This window comes from Apium graveolens, chromosome 7, assembly GCF_009905375.1.
Source record: "Apium graveolens cultivar Ventura chromosome 7, ASM990537v1, whole genome shotgun sequence".
Taxonomy (NCBI): Eukaryota; Viridiplantae; Streptophyta; class Magnoliopsida; order Apiales; family Apiaceae; genus Apium; species Apium graveolens.
The window spans coordinates 173,751,942-173,762,353 of record NC_133653.1 but is presented as its reverse complement, the minus strand read 5'-3'; positions in this window follow the sequence as shown (position 1 = coordinate 173,762,353).

Here is a 10,412-nt window from a genome sequence, read left to right as displayed (position 1 = left end):
TAAAGGAATGAGGAAAGGCTATTACTCCTCACTTTCTCATTTCTTAGTTTTCTTCTTCATCTTCTTGCTAAGATTCTCAGAGGAATAACAGCAAGTCGGAGCTCAAAGCCTTTTTTCAGGAGCGCTTCTTCAGGTAAGATTCCTCCCTTTGCTTTTCATTATTTTTCCATTGTGTGCCATTTTAAGATAGCCTATTTACGTGCCTCATACTTTTTTCAGATGGCTGACAAAAGAATGACTCGTTTGGCCAAGATGAACGTGGCTAGAAAGTCCAATGATTTTCCTATTCGATCGAGGTATACTTCCTTAATCGACATGATCAACACTCGAGGGGACGAGTATCCGTCTGATGCGCATCTGGACGCGCACGATCATATCAGTGCTTTACGGGATCCCAAGGAGCTGGAAAAGTTGAGCAGCTGCTTCAAAATCAAGGAGCCTTTTAAGCTGGTTCTTGCGGGTCCGGCCGACAGGGCCTGTCAGTGGAAGAAGGACGCGCTATGCGTCTATAGGGATACTCTGAGGGCAGGTATTAGACTCCCTTTTCATCCATTCATTCCTTTGCTACTGGCTGATGTGGGCATCAGCCCTTGCCAACTTCCCCCTAATTCCTGGAGGTTGATTCTGTGTTATCTGTCGCAATGCGCCAAGCACAACGTCCCCACATCTGTTGCTGTCTTCAGGAAGATTTTTCAGTTTAAAAACAGCCCTGATAAAAGTCCGGGTTGGGTTTCTATCAACCAGCACCCCACTATCCCCCATATCGTAAATGGGAAGTCCATCCCTGACAACAACTTGAGGTGGAAGAAAGATTTTTTGTTTGTTATTTGGGAAGGTGGAGATTGGGGCTCCCTGTTTCGATCATCCTTTGGGCTGGCCGTCGACGGGAGCCCGAATGACATAACTTTGTCTGAGGAGGAGGCTAGAGGTTTCAACCTCCTTACGCAAGACAACGGCACTTCCCATTGTTGGGACCTTATCCGGGAGACCGTCCTGGTAGAACGCGGCCTTTCGCCCGTTAATAAGAAAAGTAAGTTCCCTTTCTTATCTCCTTTATTTCCTGCACTTTTATTTCATTGATTTTCAACTGACTTTTGTTTGTTGCAGTGGCTGAGAAGATTGAGGAGGCTACCAAGCCGAAGGACCTGGAGACAACCAGGATGAAGAGGGCCGGGAAGATCTTTAAGGACCCTCGACTGGGTGACCGCTTCCCGGAGTTCCTTCTTCAGGCGACGGAGCCAGATGAGGAAGGCCCCAGCCAAGTTCTGCGCACCAAGCAGAGGCCAGGTGCCTACTTTCAACCTGCTTGGGGGATCCGGGGCAAGGACTCAATTATGGGCAGCACGGCCCTGTCCAAGGAATGGTCTAAGCATTCCATTTCCCCGGTGGATTATCAAGATTTTTTCCTTCAACAGGACTTGGAGGGGAATGAGCTGTTTGGAGCCCAAGCTCTGGCGACGGTATGTACTTTACTTATGCTTTTTACAATTCTCTTTTCTTTCTTTTCTAAACCTTTGCTATTTTCTCCTGCAGGCTAACGCCCATTTTCAAGGGGCTATTCACCAAGCCAAGGCTTGGAAGGTTGGCCTGGAAGATGCCAACAAGAAGTTGGAGGAGGCCAATCAAAAAATTGAGGCCCTTGAAGCTCAATTGGCCTCTTCCACTTCTGACCTGGAGACGGCCCGGGCTGAAAATGTCATCTTGAAGGCGCAGAAGGAAAAAGCCTTTGATGGCTGGATGGACACTCAAGAATTCAAAGACTTGATGGTGGAACATGACGCCCTTCTTCATCCTGTTAGCTATAAGGAAGGCTGGGACGCTGCTGTGGAGGCCATCCAGGATGAGTTTCCCGAGGTCCTTGAGCAGTTGCCCTTTCCTTGCCCAGTGCGGGTTCCAGAGCTTGGAGGTGTTACTGAAAAGCTTGCTGGTATGATCAAGGATGGAGAGGAGGAAGATTCCCCCGAGGAGCAATTCGAGCCTGTTGCTAAGAAGGCCAGGGTGGAAGAATCTCCCAAAGCAGCGCCTCAACAGCCATCATCTTCTGCCGAGGGAACTTCTACAGGGACTTCGGAGGGGACGACCGAGACGTCCGAAGAAACGACTGAAACTTCCGAAGAGACTTCAGATAGTGGTTCTGAGGAATCTCATCCTTCCAAGGCCTAGCTTTTTGTATATCTTCTTTTTGAACTTTATTTATATCAGAACTTGTTACCCTTTGGGGTTATGTTTTATACGTTGCTTTTCTTGCCTTTTTCTGTTTTATCTTTACAATATTAATATGCATTTGAACCTTAAACATCCTTAGATAGAAATAATTTCAAACTCTTTAATATGAAGTCTGGTTTTCCAAAACCTTACATAGCATGGGTTCGACCCTAATCAACAATAACTAGACAATGTAAATTCTACTGGAATATAAAATCCTATGCAAGCAAAGCTTCAAGGTGCTTTTAAACCTACTTGTCAATGACAAGTGAGAATCGTACTTCTCCTATCTTACACATAGTAAACCTTCAGGTTTTGTGCGTGCCAGGTCCTCGGGACTTCAAAACCTTCCATAGTTTCCAGCTTGTAGGTTCCTCTACCCTGAACGCTCTTGACTCTGTACGGCCCTTCCCAATTCGGGGCAAGCTTTCCTTTCTGTCCAATACCAGAAGCCTCTATTTTTCTCAAGACTAGATCTCCTTGTTTAAAAAATCTCTCTTTAACCCTTAGGTTGTAATAAAATGAAGCCTTTTTCTGATATTCTACTATCTTTGCATGTGCCTCATCTCGCACTTCATCAATTAGATCCAGGGCTAACCTCTGCCCTTCCTCATTTTCTACAGCATTGAAAGTCTGAATCCTTGGAGAGGAATGCGATATCTCCACGGGAACTACTGCTTCTGCCCCATATGCCAACATGAAAGGAGTTGCTCCTGTCGTGACTCTACAGGTAGTCCTATAGGCCCATAATATTGGAAGTATCTCATCCACCCAATTATTTCTTGACTTCTCGATCCTCTTTTTTAGTCCATCCAGGATTATCCGATTTGCTACCTCTGCTTTCCCATTGGCTTGCGGGTGAGCCACAGAGGTGAATCGTAACTCAATTTCATTTTCTTCACAATACTTCTTGAATTCCTCATTGTTGAATTGTGTTCCATTGTCAGTGACGAGGATACGGGGAATTCCATATCGGCACATAATGTTTTCCCACAGGAATTGTGCAACCTGCTTAGTTATGATTTTGGCCAAGGGTTTGGCTTCGATCCACTTGGTGAAATAATCAATGGCTACAATCAGAAATTTCCTTTGTGCCGTGGCCATAGGAAAAGGCCCTAGAATATCCATCCCCCACATGGCAAAGGGAATAGGCGAGTTGATAGAGGTCAGCATCTCGGGGGGTTGTCTAATAACTGGTGCATGCTTCTGACAGCGATCACACTTCTTCACATATTTTTTGGCATCAGCCATCATTTCTGGCCAATAGAAGCCTAAACGGGTTATTTTATGAGCCAAGGCCCTGCCCCCCAGGTGTTGTCCACAAATACCTTCATGCACTTCTTCAAGAGCCAAGCGTGCCTCATCGGGCCTGAGACACCTCAGGTAAGGAACCACGAAAGATCTTTTATATAGAATCCCATCTATCAAAGAGTACCTTAGTGCTCGAACAGTTAACTTCCGTGCCTCAATTGCATCGCTTGGCAACCAACCGGTCTGAATGTGAGCCTTAATGGGATCAATCCATGACGTCCCCAAGCCTACGGGAGCCACAAGCTTAACATCTATGCTTCGTGTCTTCAAAACACGGAAATACACACTTCCTGAACTTTCTTCAATCTCAGACGAAGCGAACTTTGATAGCGCATCTGCCTTAACATTTTCTTCCCTTGGAATGTGTTCAACATGGCACTCATTAAATTGGGTCATCACAGCCCTTACTAGGCGGACATACTTAGCCATCGTATCATCCCTTGCCTCAAATTCTCCCTTTACCTGGGATATGATCAGCTTCGAGTCTCCACGGACCTTTAAGTTTTTGACTCTAAGTGTCCCAGCTAGACCAAGGCCACCTATCAGGGCTTCATACTCTGCCTCATTGTTTGTGGTTGGAAAATCTAGCTTCATAGCATACTCAATTAAGAACCCATCAGGGCTTTGCAAAACCAACCCTGCTCCACTGGAATTTGTTTTTGATGCTCCATCAAAATAGAGAACCCAATATTCTTTCTCCTTGTCCCCATTGTCGACTCCCTTGTCTTGGGGTATGGTATCTTCCTGCCCCCCGACTTCTTGGTTGGGTATGGTACATTCCACCAGGAAGTCAGCTAGTGCCTGGGCTTTTATGGCCGTACGTGGCTTATACTTGAGATCGAACTCTCCCAACTCTATTGCCCATTTAATCAGTCTCCCACTTGCCTTGGGACTGTGAATGATATTTCTCAGTGGCTGATTTGTTAGCACTTCAATTTGGTGAGCTTGAAAATAAGGACGCAGCTTTCTTGAAGCCATTACCAAGGCTAAAGCGAATTTCTCAATGGCTGAATAATTCAACTCAGCACCATGCAAAATTTTGCTGACATAGTATACGGGTTTCTGGACTTTCAGTTCCTCCTTAACCAACACGGCGCTCAAGGCGCTCTCTGAAACAGCCAAGTACAAAAATAAAACTTCATTCAGAACTGGCTTGGCCAACAACGGGGCCTGGCCCATATACTTCTTTAACTCTTCAAATGCCTTCTGATTTTCCTCATTCCATACAAAGTCTTTGATGTTCTTCAGTGACTTGAAAAATGACAAGCACTTGTCTCCTGACTTGGAGATGAATCGTCCTAACGCAGCAACCCTTCCTGTGAGCTTCTGAACATCCTTGACAGTTTTGGGGGGTTCCATGTCCAGGATCGCCTTTATTTTATCGGGATTTGCCTCAATTCCCCTCTTCGAGACCATCAATCCCAAGAATTTTCCAGATCCTACTCCGAAAGCACACTTCGTCGGATTCAACATCATCTTGTGGTACCTCAGGACCTCAAAAGCTTCCCTTAAATGGGCTATATGATCAGTCTTTACTAGACTCTTGACTAACATGTCATCAACATAGACTTCCATAGTCTTACCAATAAGATCCTTAAAAATTCTATTCACCAACCTTTGATAGGTGGCTCCTGCATTCTTGAGACCAAACGCCATAACAAGATAACAATAAACACCAAAGTCAGTGATAAATGATACCCTTGGAATGTCATCCTTATGCATTTTGATCTGGTTGTATCCGCTAAACCCATCCATGAAACTCAGCATCTCATGTCCAGCGGTAGCATCAATCAAAGTATCAATTCTAGGCAGCGGAAAACAGTCTTTGGGGCATGCATCATTCAGATCGGTGAAGTCTATACACATCCTCCACTTTCCATTAGCCTTCTTCACCATTACAGGGTTTGCTAACCACTCCGGAAATTGAATCTCCTCAATGAATCCAGCCTCTAAGAGCTTTTCCACTTCCTGCTTTATAGCCTCTTGTCTTTCCGGGGCAAAATTTCTTTTCTTTTGTTTCACTGTCTTCCGGCTTGGATCTACGTTTAGCTTGTGAGTAATTAACTCCGGGTCTATGCCTGGCATATCAGCTGCTGACCATGCAAACACATCACTATTTTCTTGCAAAAATTTCACTAACTTCCCTTTAAGGGGCTCCTCTAATGTGGCTCCAATGAAAGTCGTCCTCTCAGGATTCTCGGGGTATAAAGGAACCGAGACCAATTCTTCTGCTGGCCTTCCTCTATTCTCATCATTTTCTCGAACATCCATATCTTCAATAGGAAGAACCTGCCCCCCGACTCCATCTGCCCTCAAAGAGGCCACATAACAACTTCTAGCCATTTTTTGATCTCCTCTCTCTTCTCCAATCCCGTTTCGGGTGGGAAACTTCATGACTGAATGGTAGGAAGAGGGGACTGCCTTGAAGGCATGTATCCCTGTTCTCCCCATGATAGCATTATAAGTTGAACTAGCCTTTACCACTACGAAATCCAGCATCTGCGTTGCTTGCCTTGGCTCCGTACCTATGGTGGTTGGCAACTTGATTATCCCTTCCACAGGACATTCTACTCCAGCAAATCCATATATCGGCATGTCAGTTGGTGTTAACTGGGAGTCGTTATACCCCATCCTTAGAAAGGTGTCATGGAGCAAGATATCCACAGAAGCACCATTATCCACAAGGACCCTCTTAACCGGGCTATTTCCTATTATTGGTGTTATGGCCAGTGGGTCGTCATGGGGAAACTTCACACCCTCTAGGTCGGAATCATCAAAAGCCAATGTTACTTCTGTCCTGGCCCTCTTCGGGGCTTCTCCAACAATATGCATAACCTCTCTAGTATATGCCTTTCTGGAATTTTTGGACAATCCAGCAGCAGTTGGACCTCCAAAGATCGTGTTTATCACAGGCCCTCGAGGTCTCGGCCCTCCATAAATGGTGTTTATAACTGGTCCTCTAGGCTGTGGGTTTCGCCCCTGATCGTCTTGGTCCCTCCTACGATCTTCAAAGTTCTTCCTTCCATTATTATTTCTGTCCCCTCCATCTCTAGTATACTTGTTCAATCTTCCTTTTCGAATCAAAAACTCAATTTCATCTTTCAATTGCCTACACTCATCGGTGTCATGGCCAACATCTTTGTGAAACCTGCAATACTTGCCCTTATCTAGCTTGGCGGGATCAGCCTTCAAGGGCTTAGGCCAGCGAATTTCTCTGTCTTTCTCAATCTCCATCAAAATCTGACTTCTGGGAGCATTCAACTTAGCGTATTCAGTGAACTTTTGCCCAGGTCCTCCCTTCTTGGGGGTTGAATCAGGGTTTTGTTCGGTTCTAGGATATTTGTCCTTAGCGATATACTCCAAATCAGTTTTCCGTTTCTTGCCTCCAGTGGGCTCATTACTTACTACGGTCTTCCTCATACTTTCTTCGACCTTGATATACTTCCCTGCCCTCTCTTGGAGCTGCAACATGCTCTCAGGGGGTCGTTTGGCCAAAGACATCTTGAAAAACTCATCCCTAGTTCCTTGTTGCAGTGCTATCATGGCTACCTTATCATCAAGGTCTGGGACTTTTAAAGCCTCCTTTGTAAAACGATTCAGGTAATCTCTTAAGGATTCCTTAGCTCCCTGCACAAGACTCATAAGAGATGCTGAACTTTTCTCATGGACTCTTCCACTGATGAATTGCTTAATAAAAGCCTGACTTAATTCTCTGAATGATCCAATAGAATTTGGGGGTAGGCGACTGTACCATCTTTGAGCCATACCCGACAGGGTTTGAGGAAAGGCCCGACATTTTATAGCATCGTTCACGGGTTGCAGCAGAAGTGCATTAGAGAATGTCCTAACATGATTAGCGGGGTCTCCCGTGCCATCATAGGCTTTGATAGTGGGCATCTTGAATTTCCTTGAGATATGGGCATTCATTATCTCTTCTGTGAAGGGTGGAGTTGGATCATCAGGATCTCCAAGGGGAAGGAGATTGCTTGGATCAGTTCTTGGGACAACAGCCCTTCTTCTTACCGGACCATCCAGGTCTATGATAGGAGGAGGATTTCTCCCCCTAGGAGGTATGTGGGTTCTGGTGGCTTGGTGAGCCTCCAAGTCACGCCTCAGCCTTTGGATTTCAGCCTCATGAGCCCTGATCTTTTCCTGCACTTCTTGGGGATTCGCCCCTGGGGTGCTTTGGGGGCGTTGCCTTCCATCGGCCATTGGCTCTTTTCCAGGACGCCTCCTTCTCGGGGCCACTTCATCATCCGAAGATTCGGAGTCTCTCTCAGTGTATGGACCAGAAAATTCCCGATCCTCAGGGATAGGATCCAAACCTCGTATATAGGGGGGCGACCGCCCTCGTGCTTCACTTCGCCCAGCATATCCGCTTCCTCCAACCTCAGGGTGAAGGGGCATCCCATAAGGGGGGTTAGTAGTAACAATAGTTGAATATTCATACCCGACGGGTCGAGAATTCACAGGTATATGTATTTGTTGAACTTGAGGATTCGTACCTTGAATAGTCGGGGGAGTTGTCCCTTGTGGCTGAGGATGAGTTGCCCCTGTCTGGGCTTCCCCCTGAGTAGATGCATAAGTTGAATGGGGAGGAACCTCCACGGTTGATGAAATCACCTGGGTTGTCTCTGATGGTGTTCCTTCCTCTAGAGCTCCAATTGTTCTCCGTGTTCTCGCCATGGTTGTTGTTGCGTGTTCCCACAGACGGCGCCAAATGTTATGGATAAAAAACCAAGGTTATTACTTGCTGTATTTAATACTGAGATTCGGGAGCTCAAGGCCTTTAATGGCTGCTCTCGTGTTTCGTGGCTCGATCTGCCTTTACGAGATGCCTACGTATCTCTGTGAATTAGAGAATCAAGCCAAAAAACGTAGTTCTGATTGGTGGGGGTGAGACCCCTTATATAGATGTTGGGAGTCCTTGAATTGGACTTGGTATAGGAGACTTGGTGGGCAAGTCTCATAATTAGAATGGACTTTGGAGTCCTAGATAGTAGGAAACTGATTCCTTATCCTTTTAGGTCCCCTTGAGGCTAATCTCCAAGGATTTATATCCTTATCGGGACTCTTTTCAACATCTGATTTGTCCCTTATTAATTAATTACAAAATTAATTAATAATCAGGGCTTTTGGGCCTTTTTTATTACATCAGGCCTAATCTGGTCCATCAGGCTTAACCTTTCTGGTCTGAGTTTCATATATCTTTTTATTGGGCCTGGCAGCCCACAGTTTGTACAATTAATGCAGTATTTAATTATACAAACATAATTTATTTATCCCTATCAACTCTTTAAAGTGTTTTCGAGTCTTCAAAATGATTTTTAAAAGTCAGAGTGGATCCCAGAACTCTTTTTTTATATTTAAGATCTTCCTTTTAAGGGGATTTAAATACTCGCTCAAAACCTGGGGAATCCGGCTCTGTGGTGTATTTTATATTCGCAACGAGGTTGCAGTTTTGGTAAATGAATTGATTACTTGCCCAACGTTCGGGAAGTAAGCCCATCTAATTGAGTCGGCATAAGCGACGGGCCGGGGTACGGTCTATTATTGTGTAAGTGGCTGGGTGGCAGTCCATCAACGCGTGAGGGGCCGGGTAACGGTCTAGCGTGAGGTCCTAATGCGGCCAGGGTGATGACCGGTGAGGAATTCATCCATCTACAGTAGAAAAGGTTACTTATTGGTATCTTTGCCTGATCAGCAAGATATCTGGTTTATGCTAAAATTCTTTTCCTTTCCAAAATTCATTGGATGTTTCAAACTCTGTTCATACTTTACATAACAGAGGTTCCAGGAAATGTTTTAGAGATATATATATGTGGATATATATATATCGGGACTAAATAAAGTATCTCATAACTTTTTCATTCAATAATATTTCAAAGATTGAATCTATTCAAGTCTTATCTTGTGGTCTCATCAGTGGGATGAACTTTTGAAACTAATTATAACTTGAACGGTGGTAGTTCAAGTAGTATTGGGAAAGATATAAGTATATTGGGGTATTTGGTAACCTCATCTTTTAAACTTATATCTAATTAATAATTGTCTTATGAATGACAAAGATTTTCAGAAAAACGTTGAAACAAGGTTAGATATATGAGATCACCTTGCAACGATATTTTTTTTTATACAGTTATACACTGGGACTTTGTGTATATTATGCATGGAAGAGGACTTCCAATATTTTGAAAAGTATATATGTATATATACTGAATATTTTGCGACTTCATCGCATTAAGATATCAAACTTGGTTCATTTCTTTTGACCAAGACTTTCATGAGTATTATGAGTAGGCTCATATATTGTAAATCATTATACATATTATTTTGGTGGGCTTGCTGCTCACCCTTGCTTTATTTCTTCATCACACAACAACAGTTAGGAAAGATGGCCAGACTCCAGCAGACCCAGCGCAAGCGCGTGGGAAGCGTCCCGCGTCTTCCCGTTGATGTTGTAGCTGCTATAGCTGCAGAGGTAGATCTATTGTAGATCAGACCATCTACTTTTGAGAATCAATTATGTATAATTATAACTTGTGGCAGATAATGGCAATTAACTGTAAATTTATCAAGTAATCATTTTGGGTTGTAATAACTTTTAAATTGTGGATTCAAAGACTTGTACTTATTTAAATTTCATCTCTGAGACTATAACGGGTTGTTGTTACGACCGGCATTTTCGTGTAATATTAATTGTGGATTTGGTATAATATTAAAGCCGAATAAAAATATGTTCAATTATTGTACGATTGTGTAAGCGAGAATTTCTGCATTATAAAATTTTTATGTGTAATACATGATTTTTTTCAAAGCAAAATTTTAATTATTTCCTTTACTTTTGATTTATAAGGAATATTCTAAGCCTTGGAGAAATTTTCTTTTAAAAGATA